Raw genomic sequence first — 20,511 nt, 5'->3', positions numbered from 1 at the left:
TCAATGTGGGTCCTTGCTCTTGCTCTAGTGGTAGACTCCTAGGAGTTTTAACACCTGGTCAAGGGTTCGAGCACCCATGGGTGGTGAAATCCCACTAAGGCGTGAGTGTGGTAGTGTGTGTGCGTGTGATACAAAAAAAAAAAAGAAAAGAGGGTGTTAATTCGATATAATTATATTTGTTTTCTTTAAAGTGTTAATTCAATATTATTATTATTATTATTATTATTATTATTATTATTATTATATATATATATATATATATATATATATATATATATATATATATATATATATATATATATATATATATATATATATATATATATATATGTTTTCTTCATGCAAGGTGATTCAAAAGCTTAAAATGAATACGTGCTTAAAAGATATATTTAAAGCTCAAAAGAAGATAATAAACAATTGGAGTCATTAATGAAGAATTCACATACCAACGATCCAAGAAAAATCAAAGACAAAGGAGAGGGAAAAGTCTAGATAAATCACAAAGAGTATTAATAGAATAAACAAACTATTTGGTCCCACCTAAGGTTGGTTCGGTGCGACCAAATTTGCATAGAACAATCAAGTAAAAAAACAATGATTTTCAAAGCTAATTCAGCTCAACATTTGTTCCGACCAAAGCCATGTTCGATGCCACTGAAGGAGGGTTTGGTACAATCTAAGGGAGAAAGAGACTTTAGACAAATATTGGAGAAATTTGGCTGCAACCAAGATACTAATTCGGTGTGACTGAAGAGATATTGGATGCAACTGAAGGCTATGGTAGGTTGTAGCCGAAGCGTAATAAAAGTGTAAAAATTGAAATAAGTTCTAAGTCGGTACAGATTTTTCCTATTTACAGGAGATTTCTAAACCTTCCAAAATACAAATTATTGTAGAGGAGAAAGACCTAGGGTGGCAGAGCTTCCAAGGAACCGTCCTTCTTCTTCTTCCTCTCAATTCTAGTTTTTATTTTTTAATTTTTCTTTTGTTTTCTTTCCAAAATGTTAGCCATGTTAGGCTAATCTCTTAGTTAAGGCTAAGGGATGAAGCTTGTAGTTCAATTACATTATTTAATTTATTTGATTCAATAACATTATTTTGAATAATGATATTAGATTGATTTGATTTGGATTTACTTTAAATTTTTTGATTTATTTATTTATGGTTTTGTTATACACTCGGGGTACAATGGATGCTTTGATTCAACATTTGTTTAGTCTGAATTAGAAAAGGATTTAATCTATATAATTTATTGATCTATTAATTCCTCCGGATGCTTTAGACATTTTTTATTCCATGTGATTGAGATTTGAGTGCTTCATGATAGAATTGATCAATTGAAAATCATATTCTTCTTCATATTTATGAATAGTTTAATAAAATTATCTTCCAATTGGATATGATAGAACTTCGATTCCAAATGAGATGTACATTGAATCAGTAAATTGAATGAGTGATTACTATGAGTGGATTCTTAAATCTTGAGTCTTTTATTTGTTTATTTTAGAAATATTTTTATCTCGCTAGATTAAAAACTCAGACAAACCATTAGACTTAGATTAGTTATATGCCGTGTTACCCATGAAATTGTGGTAAAACTGTTATTATTGAAGTATGAAAGTATGTCCAAATGTCCTGGAGGGGGGTGAACAGGACTTTTCAAAAATTATTTTCTTTTAAGAACATCCAATGCCTAAGTTTAATTAAGATGAGTAAAGCAAAGTAACTCTATGGCATCTGAGCCAATAGAGGGTCCAAAACACATATGCTTACACAAGATTTATATGTAAAGAACAAGCCTATAAGGATAGTGTATGTGATAGTGTATGAGATATGACTCCTATCAATACTTATACATTTACTAAATCATGCATCATAGTAATCATTTGATAGACATAAGCATAATTAGATCAATGCAAAAAAAACAATCACAAACATAATCATATATGGTAGTTCGGCTACTTGCCTACTCCACTTCCGGCAGACGCACTCTCTCTTACAGTGTACCAGATTTTACTATCCAATGGTTTTAAATCAGGTTAACCATGAACCTTCATAAACTACACAAGGTTAGCTAAGTGACCTACACAAGGCTGCCTTAGGTGCCTACACAAGGCAATAAGTCCTATACAATGACACAACTAGGAGCCTACATAAGGCAACATATGCCTACACAAGGCAATACGTCCTTCACAAAGACAACACATCCTACACAAGGATAACATATTCTCCCGTCGGAGGCCTATAAAGAGGTCTTGGCGAGTTGGTTACTTAAACCCTGAATCACAATCCTACATAAGGAAAGGGCTTCAGACTCAATGGACTCCTTATGCTTACAGATAAGTGAGTGAACCCCTTTCTCATGCAATCTAAAGATCTTCAATGTTGATAAAGAGTCTTCAACTCCCTTGAACTACAACCGCTTCTGATGCTTCGATCAATGCTCCGAGGTTGTGAGGTTTAGGGTGTTATTATTCTTCTCTATTTAGATGATATGATTTAAACACATAGAGAAGATTCCCATGAGTTATGCATTCAAGAGTTCCAACACAAGGATTTGCCTATAATGAGGGCTGTTGGAAACTCATTAAATGCTAGAGTTCATGATTTAATCCAAGCAATGAAGATGTTGAGTAAATGCTTATGCCAAAGATTGAATGATGAACTCTAATGGGAAAGACGGAATGAAGAAGAGGGTATTAACTCTTAAAGCAGCTCTCTCAAACACTTTTAGATTCTAGCTCATTTTGTTAAGAAGCAACCTATGGTATATATAAAAGAAGAATCCCAATGGTAAAAAATGGGCAAAAATCTGTCATTGTTGATGTTATCGAGTAGTCTTCGATTCCATTAAAATTTAAAATTCGATGTTATCGAGCCTACTTCGATTACATCGATTTCCTACACACATATATTTATTTTTGTGTAGAATAGATTCTGCTCGATTTTATCGAGCACCATTCGATTCTATCGACATGCACTTTAATGTAATCAAGAGGTACTTCGATCCCATCGGATTCTCTTCAGAAAATTACCTTTCGTTGCTGAAAGATTTTGTCCATTTATTTAATGTTATCGAATTTTGAAGTTCGATGACATCGAATGGTCTTCAATGTAATTGAAAAAATGTATATTTCTAGATGGCTTGTTGGACCAAATGTTCCTGATTTTCGATATAATCGAAAATCCTTCGGTTTTATCAAGAACTTACTCTCGATGTGATCGAAGGTAACTCGATTATATCAATGAACACTTAGAGAATGTTTTCGGTGTTGATGGAGTGCCCTAAGTCGAGGTCATCAAAGATGGTTCAATTCTATCATCGAAATCTATTCAATATAATCGATATTTCTCAATGGATGGTCATTTTGTTGCTGGACAAAATGGGCCTATTTCTCAATGCAATCGAACCATATTCGATAGAATAAAAAATGTCTTCGATTGCAACTCGATGCAATTAATTTTTCCTATATAGTTCTTGTTTTACTCCTCTAACATTTTAAGCGTTTAACACTTAAGCTTACTAAAGATGATTTACAATGTATTGGAGGTAAGACTAAGTTAAATGGGGTCATATACCACAAGGGTTTTGTTAAGGAAGTGAGGCTTCATTTACCTGTTTGGAGCACTCGAGTTTCTTCCTGGTTGAGGTCTTTATCTTGTAATCTTCATTTTGGGGCTCACTTAAAGACTGACTCAACATTCACGTAATTTGACAAACCAGGGCACTTCACCCCATTCCATGTGGATTCGACCTCGGTCTCACCAAGTTATTAGTACATCACAGCCTTGCACTTAGGGCTATCAACCCTTGGGTTTGATCACCACATAGGTAGAATGTGTGGGCCCCACATGATGCCCCTATGGGACATCCATCTAGGCCCCACACACTATCCACATGGAACAAACATGTGGACCACACATGCCACCCACATGGCCAGCTGTGTGGGCCCCATAAGTTGTTCACTCTGGACAGATAGGTGGGCCCCACACTCAATCTGTTTGAGATGAAAAGAAATGAAGAAATACATCTAAAAGAGGGTCGTTTTGATGATGTTGTTGGATCTGGTTATAGAAGAATTGTTGGGGGTAGTTGAATTTTAAATGGGCCATATTAATGGGTTAGATGTATGATCAACCCATTAGTGGAATTAATTATTCTTATCTGACCCTAGGTGTTTTCTTATAATGAATTATCTTACGAATCTTTTAAAATCACACACACACACACACACACACACACACACACACACACACACACAGAGCATGTTAGTGATATGGGAGTTCAAGATTATAACTATATTTTGGATGTGGTAGAAAATAAAGTACTCTCAATCCTTTATATACATACATATATATATGGACTTTTGATTGTGATTCTGTAAGTACTATGGTTTCATACTCCTTTGATTGTCAAATTTTGTAGTGCCAAAACCTCAATCTGTTTCTTGTATAGGACATTGGTATATATGTTCAAGGCAATGCATCACATGTACAAGGACAATGTTTCAAGTCAAGAACAAATATCTACTTCAAGAACTGAAAGATTAAGTGCATTGTTCTCTTCTGTAAGCTTCAAAGCTCAGTGTTTTAAAACTACATCGAAAGACGAGATCTTGTTCAAGACTCAAGGTGAAGTATAACTCAAGAACTACAAATTCAAGCTTCAAAAGATCTCAAGTTCAAGCTTCATTATGTGTCGAGATCTCAAGCTTCATGAACGTCAAAGATCATCCATCATCTGAAGAAAAGAAGGTTCAATGTTCATACTTCATGTTTAAGGTATGAAAGACCTTAGATTGACCTTAGGGTAGGTCATTTCGGATACATAAGTCAATTGCTTATTTTATAAGTATTTTGGTCTATTCTTAGACTAGTTCTGGACTCTGTTCGAGTAGTCCTAGCACTGGCTCGACCAGTCTAAGAAATTCTAGGACCAGTCCTAAGTTTGTTGCAAATTTTTAAAAAAATTTTGTTAAGCCACGACCAATCCTGGAGTCTGCTCGACTGGTCGTGTGAACAGTGCATGACTCGTTCATGACCAGTCCAACAGCTACGACTCAAACTCCAGCAACTATTCCTAGCTCCTCATGACTAGTCGTGGAGGTCTCACGACCGGTCGTGAAGTGCCTACGACCAATCGTAGAACAATTTTATCCGATCGCGCTCAAAATTTCAAAAATCAGTTTGTTCTACGACAAGTCGTAGTATCCACAGGACCAGTTGTAGACATAATTTTTGCAACTATAAATAGATGACGATTTTCAGAGTTTGATATCCAATTCAAGTAAAATCAAGGCATCACTCTGAGAGATAAGTTTGTAATCTTCTTAAGCTAGATTGTGCATATTTAATATTCTCTTTTTATTAACTTTTTATATTTCATTTTGTTTCTGCATTCCAATCTAATTTGAAAGAGGAATTGTGATATTCCACTTCTTGGAATCAAAATCAAATAGAGCTAGCCCCAACTTGATTTAATTTAAAATCAATTAGAACCTAGAATCATTTCAAAGTGAGTGTGGACATTGAACTTCTATATTCGAATTTCTACTCCGTCTTGGTTCTTCCAGGCTACAACAAAAGGAGAAATTCAAATATTTTACATTATTGTAATTTCCATTGTGTTGGTTTCTTTTGAGATTAAGCCAAAAAAATCTCATTCTTTTTGGTTATCTGAGGAGAGCCAGAAAACTCAGAGAGTGTGGTTTTTGAATTATGTAAGCCCACTTTAAAGACAATTTTGAGGGTTTTTAGGTGAACCTGAGAAAAACCTATTTTCATAGTGAACGCTAATATCCACTGTGTGAGGATATTAGGAGTGGAGTAGTTGTGTAGCTGTTGTTGAACAGTTGGTGTACACACAGGTGAACCACTATAATTCTTTGTGGTTTGTGGATGTGTCATTTATTTTCTATATCTTTTATCATTCAAAGTTGTGGGATGTATTTGTGGATGTGAATGCTGTAATATTTTCATTCCAAGCATTGTGGGGAATGTTGTAATAGTGTAGATTTTAATTCTTGCTATTTTATTTCTCTTCAATTTGTGTTATTGATTCTTAGATTGTTTTAGTAAGGTTGTCCTTACCATAAACCCTTGATTTTTATGGTGTAAGGTTGTCCTTAGAACGTCTAAAATTTTAAGGTTGCTTTACATTTCAGTATTGTGGGTTGTTTAAAGTGTTATCTTTTCTTTATTCAATTAAATTTTGATGTTATCATTTTAATTTGACACAGTCATCACCACCCCCTTCTAGGACATATAGTTTAGCCTTTTCAGATTCGTAATAAATAGACAATTTACCTAGTGTATGTGGGCTTTACCTTAAATTTGGGGGGGGGGGGGGGGAAGGCTACCAATTAAAGTTTATAAAAGAAATAAATGCCACATGTACTGATTTGATACTCTATTTGGATTAATCATTATTTTCCTAATTTGGGTCCCAACTCATCATATCTCATAGCAAATTAGTTCAATAAGGCTGTGAGATTTATAATACATAAATTGATAAACTGGTGTGATACTAAAAAAGGGACTAAAGTAGAAATTTGTATTCTTTGTGTAAATAGCGAAACCTTTATAATATCATTGTGGCCAAGATGCATGCTCGATGGGTCAAAAGGTCATCCCCAAAAGCCTTATTAAGGAGATATCAGTTAAACTTAAAAAAAGGAGTACACCCATGTGAATTACTCTATATGGGTAAGTATGAACTAAACTCTATATGAGTAAGTTACAAATTTGATGGATGGTAGATTTGTCTATACATCTTTTAGCTTATATGTATTGCGGTTACCATGCCTTGTGAATTAAATTGTATATTAAGAATTAAATTGGGAAATGGGAAGTGATATTCTATGAAAAGGAACACCAGACAACTCAAGGAAATGAGAAATCCCTTGCATAGATGGGAGGAGAGGTCCCAGAGTGCGAATCTCTAACCTTAGTTGGTACCAATAAGGCATCTGTCAAGGACCACAAGTCAGCTAGGGTAAGATTCTAACCAACTCGTAATGGTTACTCAATTAGCTAGGTTAGGTGTCATAGCCCAAAATGGGAGGATGGGTCAATACCCGAGGCTTATATGCCCAGTATATGAATCGTCACTTGAGTTAGGGTCAACTGATGCTAGTCAGGTGGGTGTTAGTAGGCTGAGTTGAAATATATTAGGCCCTAGTAGTTCAAATGATTAACTATACAGATTTTGTGATGAAAACTCAAGTGGCCTAACCATACATTGATTTATATAAGTTCTGAATACCATTTACAATGTTACCTGTATCATGTATGAGTTATAAATAAATGCATGGTACTTACTAGGCTTAGATAGGTAACCATGTTGACTAGTAACCATCCAAGATAAAGAATATGTGTGTCGTTTGCATGGATTAGCAGATGGCGTTCATAATATACCTCCTGAGGAAGTGAAATGTGTTAGAGCTATCATGGAGGTATATGAATGTTGGGAGTTGAGGTGAATGACAAATGAATGTGTGTAGAGGTGTACACGAACCGAGCTAGCTCGGTTAGCTCGCTCGACTCGACTCGAAAAAGCTCAATTCGACTCATTTCGAAGCTGCGTTCGAGCCAAGTGGAGCTGATTTTTTGAGCTCGAAAATGAGTTCGGGCCGAGTTCGAGCTGGCCCCAGCTCGACTCAACTTGGATTGAACCCAACTTGAATTAAACTTGGATAGAACCAGTTCGGTGACTCAGATATTGATGTTGCTCACCAAGTGTTTGATGAAATGACTCAAAGAAGTGTGGCTGGTGGCAAGGAAGGTATGTATATGAAACCCACACCCTTTTTTTCTTGATTTTTATGTTGCTTAGAAGGTGTGTGATAATCATTGCTGCTATCTCAAATACAGTGAGATTTTAAAGGTGCAGTCCAGGTGTTTGTGAAAATGTTGTAATGGCAAACTCAACTCAATCTTGGCTTAAACTAGCCCGAGCTACTGACTGAACCGACCCAAGCTAGCCAGTCAGGCTCGAGGACTGAGTCGAGCTGAGTTTGAGCTGAGGTCAATTAGTGGTCGAGCCGAGTCAAGCTGAGGCCAGCTCAACTCGGTTCGACTCGATGTACACCCCTAAATGTGTGTGTATGTGTTTTAAATAAATGGATAATTATAAACATTTCATTTACTTATTGTTTATGAAATTTACTTGGTTAATTTGACTCAAATAGACGGATGTGTAGGGAAACATCCTGTGAATATTCTTCTTTGGATCTTAGATTCGTTTATTTAGTTGGTATTTTTTATTCATGTCATGAGTTGTGCGATGGAATGAATGTGATCATTTAAAATTTTCCCAAGTCACATCCTTGACTAGATGACTAGGTCGAGAGAACCCCAGTTCCAAAATTAGGGTTGTGACATCTAAAGACTTAATACATTCAGTCAAAAGCATCCTCGCAGCCTCTAAGGTCGAGCCTGATGGAAATGAAGGGTGATGGTACCAGCAGGAATTGAATTCCCGCCAACCACCATCCACAAATCGCAACTTAATATGTGGCACCCTAGGTTATTATATGGTATATGAGGTTGTCTAGAGCCATCCTAATAGTAGTACCAAGTAGGAGATAAAATGATGAAGAACAAGTTGAGATAGTATCGTCACATTTAACAAATACTAGAGATGGCTTTGGCATGAAGGGGAACAATGATTAGGGTTGAAGGTCGTGAAAAGAGAATGTAGAGAAGACCCAAAAGGACTTGGACTGGAATTGTGAGTAGGGTTATGACAAAGGGGAATATCAATTAGGGTTGAAGGCCATGAAAAGAGGATGTGAAGAAGACCTAAAAGGACTTGCACTGAAATTGTGTAAAGGGATATGATGACTTGTTCACTTATTGAGGATAGTGCCTTAGCTTTTTGGTAGGCAAAGTAGGATTCGCAATACTGACCCCAAATAGTCGCAGTTAGGCTCTGATGATGATGATGAGAATTTAAGACAAGATAAGTCTTACATCAATTATGAGGACATTTGTACATAAATGATCTATGGTGGAAGGATTGTAGTATATATGGAGTAGTACCCAGGTTCCATGAAGTAGGATCCTTATTGTAAATTCCAATATCAACCAATAACCTATGTAACTTCTATCTGCTTGTTCTGCTTGTTCCTTTTTTTAAAGTTAATGATGATTTTATTAAAAAAAAAAAGCACCAAGATGGCACAAAACTACAAACTAAATAAGAAATTACATTCTCTCAGCCCATTTATAATTGAGGCCCATTCCATGAAAAAACCCATCGCTCACAAATTCCAATATCAACGAATAACTTGTGTAGCTTCTATCTGCCTGTTCAGTTTGTTTCTTTTTTTAAAAGTTAACGATGATTTTATTAAAAAGAGCACCGAGATTGTACAAAACTACAAACTAAAAAAAAAAATACACCTTGAAAAGTGACTTTTATATGTCAGCAGATCTAATTTTAACCGATGCCCAAAGTCGACTACACTAAGTACACAACAGTAGAGGGAGGCCTCGAGATTTTTTATCAACCACTTAGGCAGCCAGGAGGAACATAGGTAGCCAGTGGGAATCTTATTCCAATCGACCTTGCCTATATAAGCATACCACCCCCACTTGCAAAAGAGAGGTTGTCTTAAAGAGGAGAGGGCGATTTAGAGAGGAGTGTGGTCGAAGAGAGGTAATTTTTTGGGAGAGAAAAGAGGAGAAGAAAAGAAAAAGCGAGTGAAAAGTGAAAGTTTAATTCAACTTAGGTTCAACAAGTAGGGTTGAGATTGGGGATGTTAAGTTATCTTTTCCATCGAAGAGTATCGAGTATCCCTATTTTCCTCTCACATCTCAAAACATCAAGTTGCATTTACTTTTCCACACCATTTCTTTTACTTATTCATTCCAAACCGTGATTAAGATAGATGTTAAGAACATAGTTACGATATCTTATTTTAGTCTTTTTCTCTACTTATTTTGAGGCATGGACTGATGCTGAGCACTCCATCTCCACAGTCCCAACTTTGGTTACAATAATATTATAGAGCTTAACAAATCCCACAAAATTCCATAAGGCAGAGACCACATAATTGTGCAAGTGAAGAAAGGTACCTAACCTCTTTCTTCTTCATCATTGAGGCCCTTACCTTGAATTCTCGATCGCAGATCAACTGCAAGAGTCACTCAGGTCATGGGATCTTCTGATTACCTAGCTCATAAGTGATTCTATGATGTCTACCCGATCACAGATTCTAAACTTCACTAGTTAGTGACAACTCCAAGTTAACAATATCATATTCTGAGCCCTCATCTTATCTACACACCTCAAAAGGAAGCCCTACGAGTGCCCCTGCACAAGTTCGCAGAGAGTAGTCCACATATTTGTCGAGTCCACTAAGGAGATGCTAGTCAAAACACAAGACCTTTTAATTTTTGGAGATTTCTAGTCCTAATCTATTTACTTTTATGCATTTATTTTTCTAAAGTTTATATTCTAGTTATTTATATTCATAAACTTTATTTTCTATATATTTTTATTTTTTTTCTTACTAGGAGCCACTGCACCAATGGTATTTGTTATGTAAGCACTACCTTATCGTGTAGAAACTTAATTATCACACCTTTAGCCTAGCAACCAGGTATGATGGACTCCAATCACACACCCAAGGATGTGACTCAAAATTTCTAAGTTCTCAACCCATAATTCAATAAAAATAATCATTAAATATAGCATCCAATTAAAAACTTTATTAAAAAAATAACATTAACTTTATAATAATAAGATATCACCATCCAACTGTAAATATGCATTTTGTACTTCAAATATAGTATGAATAATAATAATAAATATTTAATTAGCTACGAAATAATATCATTAGGCAGTCAAATCCTCAATTTCTCCCATGAGGTCCTATTTCTAAAAGTCAACATCCATGTGGGTGAGCTAAACTGGCTAATGAGTATGTCTCCACACAAGTTTTTAAAATGAAGCATATTAAATCTGAGTAAACCTTATTTAACAAAATTATTAGATATCCATATACATAACTTACAAATCTAAGAATGGTTAAATTTGATGCATTTTTATATGGAACAATATCATGAATAAGTAACACAATGTATATGGAAGGTAGCCACAAAGATCACTATAGTTGAACTTTTGAACACCAGGGCCATTTTACACCAATTGATCGGCACCCTACTCCAAACTCATATGGCTTGACAGTGGTAACCACCTTTTCCAATCCTATATGCTCACCCACCTGACCCCACCGTGAATGATTAATTCATATTCTGTTAGCTAATTAGACTATTATTGAAAGATGAGCTACAGATGTCCTTGCGGGGGGGTGGTGTGTGAATAGAACTAAACTAATTTCTTATAATAAATTGTGAAAAATATATTCTCAATTATAAAAGATATTAAAACCTTGATTCCAATTAATTCGTTAGACAATCATCTAAAAACTTTAGGCAGGACAACCTTATTTCACGACGTCCTTGAAATCAATCTTTCAAAACAATAAAGGCAGAGAATAAGATAAACAATCACCACAATACATAAAGAATTATATTGGTTCGGTATTTAACACAAACCTACTCCACTACTAAAATTACTACTCCACATAATTTTAGCTTTCCATTATTTTCAAGGTTTTCACATGATCACCTCAGCAACCTCTTATAGTTCTTGTGATTTTTATAGGCTTACTATAATAAAACCTCTTAGTGATTTTCACGGGCTAAACACCACACAACTCGATGAGATTTTCGGGCAATCTCAATAAGCCTAAATGACAAAAATTTAATCAAATAAATACTTATCTTCTGAAGACGAAACATCAATGCGAAGATACTAATGAAGTCGAAGCTTCAATCAATGCAGCAATCTTCTTTCTTAGATGATGATGAATCAATGTATGCTCAACCAGAAAGTATCTAGGGATATATAATTTCTCAAAGAATAAAACCTTGAAAGTTGTAGATTCAATTCTCTAATCTCAAGTAGAGTACTGCTTACTATCTAATTGAATTTAAATCTAACTTGAGAAAGGAAATTGAATAAGCTAAAATAAAATAGGAATTACCACACAAATAGCTTGGAAAGGACTAGAGTTTCTCTCTTTGCTTGAGGAAGAATTATCTCACATTTTCGTATCTAAAACAATGAAGGAAGGTCTCTATTTATAGCCAAAGGTTTTGATTATTCAATCAGCCTAAGAATAGCTTTGGCTGGCCAAATTATAAAGATATTGTTCCAACAAATATTAGATTTCGCGGGATAAGATTTTATCAAAACTTCGGCTAGCCCGAGCATAATTCGGTTGGACGAATACAGGGTTCTGTTGGATGAATTTTCCTCAAATCTAAAATAAAAATATTATTAGAAACTTAACCCGGGTCACAACTTGGCTCTCAATTTCCAGTATAAAGTTGTTGTAAACTTGGCTGAGGCCGATGTTAGGCTGGCCGAACTTGAGGTTGGGCTTGCCAAACATCCTCAAGTTTATATCGAAAAAAATTTCACAATTTAAAATTATAAAGGCCATGACCAAGTACTTTATCCTATGGTTTTTTCTAAGGTCACTTTACCTGAAGGTTGGCATACACTTGATCTTTCACTTGAAACCATTCTGAATCTTCTATTCTTTTGATGTTGAGTCATGCTTCATGAAGTGTCGTAGAGGACTGAAGTGTGTTAAAGATCCAACCAGTATTTTGTCTACGAAATTTGCCAACTATATGTGTACTTAGAATACTAGCACTTATAACTACTCCATTGATATAGATCGGTGGGAACCTTTGGAGTTTAGCGATTTGACCTTGGGAATAACCTTTTTGCTTTAGAAATAGCCTTTTTACCTTTGGAAATAACCCTTTTTACATTTAAGAATAGCCATTTTTTCTTTCCTTTTAAGTTTAAAATCTTTCCCTTGTTACTCTAACACATATAACTCTTGATTTTCAAGGTTTGAGTACAATCTTTTTAAAATTCTATCCCATCTTTGAAAGATGTTCCCCTAAATTTTTTTAAATCATGCATTTCTTTAATTTTCTTGAATTTCAAGATTTAAATTATTGATTTTAAATTTAAATATCTACCTTCATAATTCCCATTTGAATAATTATTTATGAAAAAATTTAAATTTCTAGAATCTCATGTCTATGTATTATTTCATTGTGTTGGAATGTTCCTCATGAAAGAACGCAATTATGGAAAATTTTTAGTATTTGATTTCATGCACATTCTTATTTGAATTGCTTTATTTTGAATTATTCTTAAGATGGATGATTAGAGATCGAAATATCGAGTGAGAGTCATTCCTTGAGTAAAAGGTGGATGGGATTATCAAGCGAGGATAATTTATTAAATAAAAGGTGAGATTATCGAGGGAAAGTTATTAATTGAATAAAAGGTGGGACTATCGAGCGATGGCCATTCATTAAATAAAAGTTAGGATTATCGAGTGGGGGTCATTATTGAATAAAAGGTGGGATTATCAATCAGAGGTTATACATCACAATAAAGGTGGGAATAGCAAGTGGAGATTTCCTTAATTATATGGCTTGTATGATTCCTGCATAGTGACATTACTCTTGCTTTACATTGAAATCATGGTTCTTTTTAATTTTAAAATATATATTTTACTTTATAAATATGCTTTACGTGGTTTTATATACTGAGCATGCTTCTAAATAGAGCTGTACACGAGCCGAGTTAGCTCAGTTAGCTCGCTCGAATCGACTCGGAAAAGCTCGACTCGACTCGAATCGAAACTATGTTCGAGCCGAGTTGAGCCAGTTTTATTGAGCTCAAAAAATTTCGAGTCAAGTTCGAGTGGTCTTAAGCTCGAACCCGACTTGGTTCGGCTCGGTTCGACTCAACTCTATTTTTTGACCGGGTATATATATTTCAAAATATTTAAAAAAAATCCTAACCCACTCGAGTCTCGGCCGTTCTCCAGCGCCCGACCCTAAAAACCCTAATCCACTCCAATCGTCCAGCAGCAACGCCTGACCCAAACCCTATCAATATCTCTCCTCTCATCTCTCTCTCTCTGGCTGTAACGCCCCAAATTTTGGGGCCGAGTAGATACTTGACTCCCGACATCCCGAGTGCCACTTTTGCTTTGCGGAAACGGGATTTTACAATTCATTTCACCTGTCATTTGAGCAGTTCATAAAATTAAAATAGACTATGTGATGTACCCTGGAATAAACATAAATTTTAATGCAAGTAAATCAGTAACAAGTAAAATATGTCTATCCGGAGTATAGGACTACAACTGAGGAAATTTTATAGTTCAAAAAAAAAATATAAATGTGCAAAAATATACAAAAATAACCCTACCCCATGGCCCCATCGCTGGCTCTAGGGCAACTACAGTTGCCCACTCAAGAGCTGGCAATAGGAGAGCTCCTCCTCCGAGTCTATGGACGCTTCGCCCAACGGGTCGGATTCCTAGTACCTACATCTATGAAAGTATATGGTTGATGTTTTAAAATACCATCCTAGAGTGGGAGTGAGTGATCAACTCGGTGGGTTCCATTAGCAATAAGTTACACATATTATCAATTCCATAGACGTAATTAGTGAAAAGTAACCAAACACACAGTTCTTAACTACTCTTGTTAATGCATATGCATAATATTATGATATGATACATGCCCTTGCCATCCAACACTCCCTAGAGCGACACCATCTTACGTTCGCAATGTCCAACACTCCCTAGAGCCACACCATCTTACATTCGCAATGTCCAACACTCCCTCAATGCGACCTCAACTCCCAAGTCATTAACCTAATTAATGCGATGTAATGTAAATATGTTAGTCAAGTATTTTGTTACTTGCATTCATCCAGTAGTTTGGGGAAACTAGGACACCCTGACGAAGTTAATGCCCTATCCCGATCCTGGGGCCTAGGCGGCCTTGGCCCGCGATCCTTAATCCTTTTGGGTTTGTCACTCCCAGATAACACATACGAAGGCTGATTGTAAGCTGAATCACTCGCCGTCACTACGGGGAGGCTCGTCACACCAGCGTAGGCTAACAGCTTGAGCATAGTGTCATATTCCACCATACCCCGCTCACGAGGTGGGTTTATATCCTGGATTGGTCACGGTCACTACGAGGAGGCTCATCACCCCGGTGTAGGCCGACAGCTTGAGCATAATGTCTCATTCCACCATGCCCAGCTCCCGAGACTTGTGGATCGCATCATACTGGTTATAAATGGGAGCATAAGAGTGATCCAGGTTCAAACAGGCATGTGCATACATGGTTAACAGATATGGTCGGCCAGCTAATGAGCCAATTTGTCCCCTCTAGACGAATTTTGAAATGCATGGCATTGAGAGCAAATGTCTCGCGTAGTCCAACTACTGTCGGTTATCCATATTCTAACTAATTAGGTCAGATTAGTCCTTAGACAACCCTACTGATGGGGCTGTTGTTATGGGATCCGGTGTTTACTAGCCAACCTAGCAAAAGGGAAATGTATTTTTAAAACATATTAAAGAAGATCACGATCTACTTCTAGTTGTGAGGAATTTAAATATGCATAGCATTAGATACAATCACTCGTCATCATAAAAGATCATGAATTTCTTAGATTGAAAGGGAGATCTAAATAAGCATATAAATAAGTCCTAAGTTACTTAAAACCATGGGAGAATTGTGTACGATTCCTAATTGTAGAAAAATTGAACATGCATGGAAGGAATTTAGCAATTAACCTTCTCAAATTATGGACATAAGGGACATGCAGCAGGATTTTCCCAATTTACTTCAAAATTGGGGATGTGTCATACTTAAATTTCTCATGGTGGAAAGGAAATCAAACAATGCAAGCATTAAGATGATTGGGAGTTAAACACTCCTTCCCTAAACAGAATTAATCAATAATAATACTTAGTATCTACCATTATACCCCTTGCAAACAACATGCAAAGCAAAATTTGCAATCACAATCACTAAATTTAGCCTAGGTTTGATAAATGGCCACCTAAGGATAATGGTCCGCACCTAGGAATGGTTTGTCGGCTTGCAGAGCCGCTCCTAAGGTGTCGGTCCCGCGAATTTGTGTGTTGGAGCCCTGTGCCAATTGGATTTACATGTTAGGATACATGCAAGTGGCCAAATGTGCTAAAAACTTAGGAAAATGGTAGATAGATACCTTCCGATTGCTGGTGGGCCACTTCTACGGTGGTGGGGTTGCAAGCTCTAGTGCGGGACTAAGGTAAGGGAGGGAAATTCTCCAATTTCCAGCCTCCTTGAGCTCTCCCTCAGACTCTTCTCCCTCTCTACTCTCTCCTCTCTCCCCACTTAAAGGAAAATTCGTATGGAAGTGTGGGAGAGAGATTTAAGAGCTTATATAGTTTAGAAATTAGTCCAATTGGCCCTAGGTAGTCTAGTTCCAACATATATATCCACTACAAGAAAAACGGGCAAAGGTTACGGCCAAAAACCGTAGCAAAAGGCCTTTTGCTACGGATATAATCTGTAGCACGTCCGTCGCTATTGGTGGGGTAGCTAAAGATATCGCTACGGATTATATCCTTAGCAATAGATACCAATAGTTACAGATCATATTCGTAGCAATAGATACCAATAGCTACGGATTATATCCGTAGCAAAACCTTTAGCTACCCCACTAATAGCGACGGACGTGCTACGGATTATATCCATAGCAAAAGATACCAATAGCTACAGACAATATCCATAGCGATAGATACTAATAGCTATGGACAAAAGCCGTACCTATAACTACGGATTATATTCGTAGCTATTTTTAAAAAAATTGTAATAATATGACCTATTTCCATTACAAGAACCTACTGTAATTGATAACTCATCTAAGCTTAATGTTGATAAAAATAGTACATAAAATGCAATCAGAAAAAAAAACAATACATTTATTACAAATAGCAATCAAATCATACAATGCATCCTACATTCACATTTCTAAATAAACAATACTTCACTTTTCTCAACCTATCATAAGAATTACAACTAAGGCGTGCCCTCATGTGTAAGAAACAAATACACTCCAAAACAGTAAACACCCTCCATATGCATTCAATAATGCTCACGTTTTTATAGAATTTTCTTCCTTCAGACGGTCAATTTCAGTAAATGCAGAAGATAGAGCTTCTTCTTTCCTCGAAACTGCAGATGTAACTTCTGTGGACTTCGACATAAGATCACGTTCAAGTTCTTAAACCCTTCTCTTGAGAAAATGAATTTCATCCTCCATTGACTTCTTTAGCTTCTCAGCCTGTATAAAACAACATTTGTAGACACAATCAAACAAGCATGCCTTTGTACACATCTCAAAAGGAAGAAAGACAAAAAAAATACTTATATATGAAGAAATAAAAAATGTACCTACAAAATCTTTTAAACTATGGCAAAATCCAACATGAGTAATGTGTTCAAAACTAGGATGGACTTTTAAACTCAAAACTCTAACTCAAACACACTAAAATATGTGACTTACTATAAAAAGTAAACTTACTATTTACAGACGATATCCATTCCTACTGGACTTCATGGTTTTCTGCCAAAAGTAGTAACAGCCCTATTTGGTTATATGGGTCTTGGAATAATGTTGGTGACAAATCCACCTTGTCTATTAATATTTTCATATTACGTTAGGACATGACTCTAAAAATGAGATAAATCCAAATCTCAAATAATCTATGTTATAAGAGATAGTGGAGATGGAAATAGATGCATTGTGATGCTTGAGTTCGAGTATGCTTGCCAACAAAGCAAGATTTTCTCATTTGTTGCGATGTGATTGGGCTACATTATTACATCAATCGGGTTCGGGTTTAGGTTTAGGTTTTCAAGTTTAGGTTTAGGTTAGGGAGTTGAGATTAGAATTAGGTGTGGGTCTAGGTTTAAGGATTTGAGAATACATTTAGGTTTTAGGTTTAGCTTTAGGTTTTAGGTTATAGGTTTACGTTATAGGTTTAGGTTTAAGTTTTAGGTTTAGGTTAAGGTTAGGTTATAGGTTATAAGTTTAGGTTATAGGTTATAGGTTAAGGTTTAGGTTATAGGTTTTGGTTTAGGTTAAGGTTATAGGTTTAGGTTTAGGTTAAGGTTTAGGTTTAGGTTATAGATTTAGGTTAAGGTTTAGGTTTAGGTTATAGGTTATAGTATATATGTTATAGCTTTAGGGAATTGAGAATAGGTTAAGGTTTAGGTTTAGGAAATTGGGTTCAAGTTCAAGATCGGGTTTAGGTTTAGGTTTTCAAATTTAGGTTTAAGTTTAGGTTAGGGAGTTGAGATTAGGATTAGGTGTAGGTTTTGGTTTAGGGATTTGAAAATACATTTAGGTTTTAGGTTTAGGTTTAGGTTTTAGGCTTAGGTCTAGGTTATAGGTTTAGGTTATAGGTTTAGGTTAGGTTATAGATTAAGGTTTAGGTTTAGGAAATCAGGTTCGGGTTCGGGTTCGGGTTTAGGTTTGGGTTTTCAAGTTTAGATTTAGGTTAAGGAGTTGTGATTAAGATTAGGTGTAGGTTTAGGTTTAGAGATTTGAGAATACATTTAGGTTTTAGGTTTACGTTTTAGGTTTAGGTTTAAGTCATAGGTTATAGCTTTAGGGAAATGAGAATAGGTTAAGGTTTAGGTTTAGGAAATTGGGTTTGGGTTCGGGATCGGGTTTAGGTTTGGGTTTTCAAGTTTAGGTTTAGGTTTAGGTTAGGGAGTTGAGATTAGGATTAGGTGTAGGTTTAGGTTTAGGGATTTGAGAATATATTTAGGTTTTGGGTTTAGGTTTAGGTTATAGATTTAGGTTAAGGTTAAGGTTAGGTTATAGGTTATAAGTTCAGGTTATAGGTTATAGGTTAAGGTTTAGGTCCTAGGTTTTGGTTTAGGTTAAGGTTATAGGTTTAGGTTTAGGTTTAGGTTATAGGTTTAGGTTAAGGTTTAGGTTTAGGTTATAGGTTATAGCTTTCGGGAATTGAGAATAGGTTAAGGTTTAGGTTTAGGTAATGGGGTTCAGGTTCGGGATCGGGTTTAGGTTTGGGTTTTCAAGTTTAGGTTTAGGTTTAGGTTTAGGTTTAGGTTATAGGTTATAGCTTTAGGGAATTGAGAATAGGTTAAGGATTAGGTTTAGGTAATCGGGTTCGGGTTCGGGTTCGGGATTGGGTTTGGGTTTGGGTTTTCAAGTTTAGGTTTAGGTTTAGGTTAGGGAGTTGAGATTAGGATTAGGTGTAGGTTTAGGTTAGGTTATAGGTTATAGGTTTAGATTTAGGTTATAGGTTAAAGTTTAGGTTATAGGTTAAGGTTTAGGTTTAAGTTATAGGTTTAGGGTGTGGTTTAGGTTAAGGGTGTGGTCCCTGCAAATACAGATATAAACACGGCCTGTCCAAATAGCCAAGCCCCCCCAATGTTGTCCATAGGAAATGAACAGCTTCATCATGGTCATAACAGCGGTTCCCATCGTCCAAGGACTCTCGCTCAACATCCGGATAGCTCCGACGCACATCCGAATCTGCTTCATCAATTTCAAGATAATATATAAACATGGGCCTGTCCAAATGGCCAGGCCACCCATATTACTGTCCATAGAAAATGGACAGCTTTATCATGGTCATAATAGCGGTTCTCACCTTTCAGGGACCCCCGCTCAACATCCAGATAGCTCCGACGCACATCCGAATCTACTTCATCAATTTCGAGATAATATATAAAAATGGGTCTGTCCAAATGGCCAAGCCACTTCATCAATGAATCATATAGTATGAAGGAAAGAAAACTCACCAATTTAGCTAGCAAGGAGAGAAAGTGTGAGTGCTTGGAATGTCGCCCTTTCTTTGAATAATGGATGCATATTCCGCAATGCAATCTAAGAATGAGTAAGTTTTTAGTTTCTCCGACAATGCATATGGGCACAGATTTACATATAAAGATTTTAAAGATTGTAAAACAGAGTAAATGATTATATTAACTTCCAAGTATCGATTAAGAAGAAAAATGTAGATGATGATGGGAAAGAAATCTCGATATATTAAATTATTGAAGGACAATGAGACATACCAATACTACAGGTGCCCAGAGTAAGATAACTGCACCAATGTTGTACCTAGTTGCATTGACAGAACAAAAAAATTATATGAATAAAATGACAAAAAATGACAAAAGCTTGTATGGGTAACACATCATATATGCCAATGTACCAAAAAAAGAAGTGGAGGCAGATGCAAATTCTTGCATTTGGGCCCACGTAAATACTTGGAATTGGTTTCTTGTTGGAATCCATTTCCACCAAAAGAGACATTTAAAAAAAAATCAACGAATCAAGCCAATGTTTACACTAAATAGAAAAATAAACAAGATGTGTTATGGAAGCTTGCAGCTCATACATTTTCTTTCAAGTTCATAGGTTAGAATCTTGGTCATACCATATGATTCTTGTGAGAATGTGAGTTTTGCACGTATAGTATGTTCAGATCCACCAACAATCTGAAATATTTCACATCTGCGCTAAATCATTAGTATTATGAAACAATAAAAACACTTCTGAAATGA

General features: G+C 36.0%; 1 long non-coding RNA gene across 1 annotated transcript; it reads right to left on the bottom strand.

Annotated features, from left to right (window-relative positions):
• Nucleotides 1–16,871: 16,871 nt before the first annotated feature.
• Nucleotides 16,872–19,990, bottom strand: LOC131252014 (uncharacterized). The gene is made up of 2 exons (XR_009174100.1): nucleotides 19,744–19,990; nucleotides 16,872–17,248 (listed from the first exon to the last, which is right to left on the bottom strand). It is a non-coding gene; the product is annotated as an uncharacterized LOC131252014 (long non-coding RNA).
• Between the last annotated feature and the right edge of the window lie 521 nt (nucleotides 19,991–20,511).

The sequence above is a fragment of the Magnolia sinica genome, chromosome 7 (assembly GCF_029962835.1).
Source record: "Magnolia sinica isolate HGM2019 chromosome 7, MsV1, whole genome shotgun sequence".
Taxonomy (NCBI): Eukaryota; Viridiplantae; Streptophyta; class Magnoliopsida; order Magnoliales; family Magnoliaceae; genus Magnolia; species Magnolia sinica.
The sequence above is the reverse complement of the archived record's forward strand: the minus strand, read 5'-3'. Positions and strand labels throughout refer to the sequence as shown.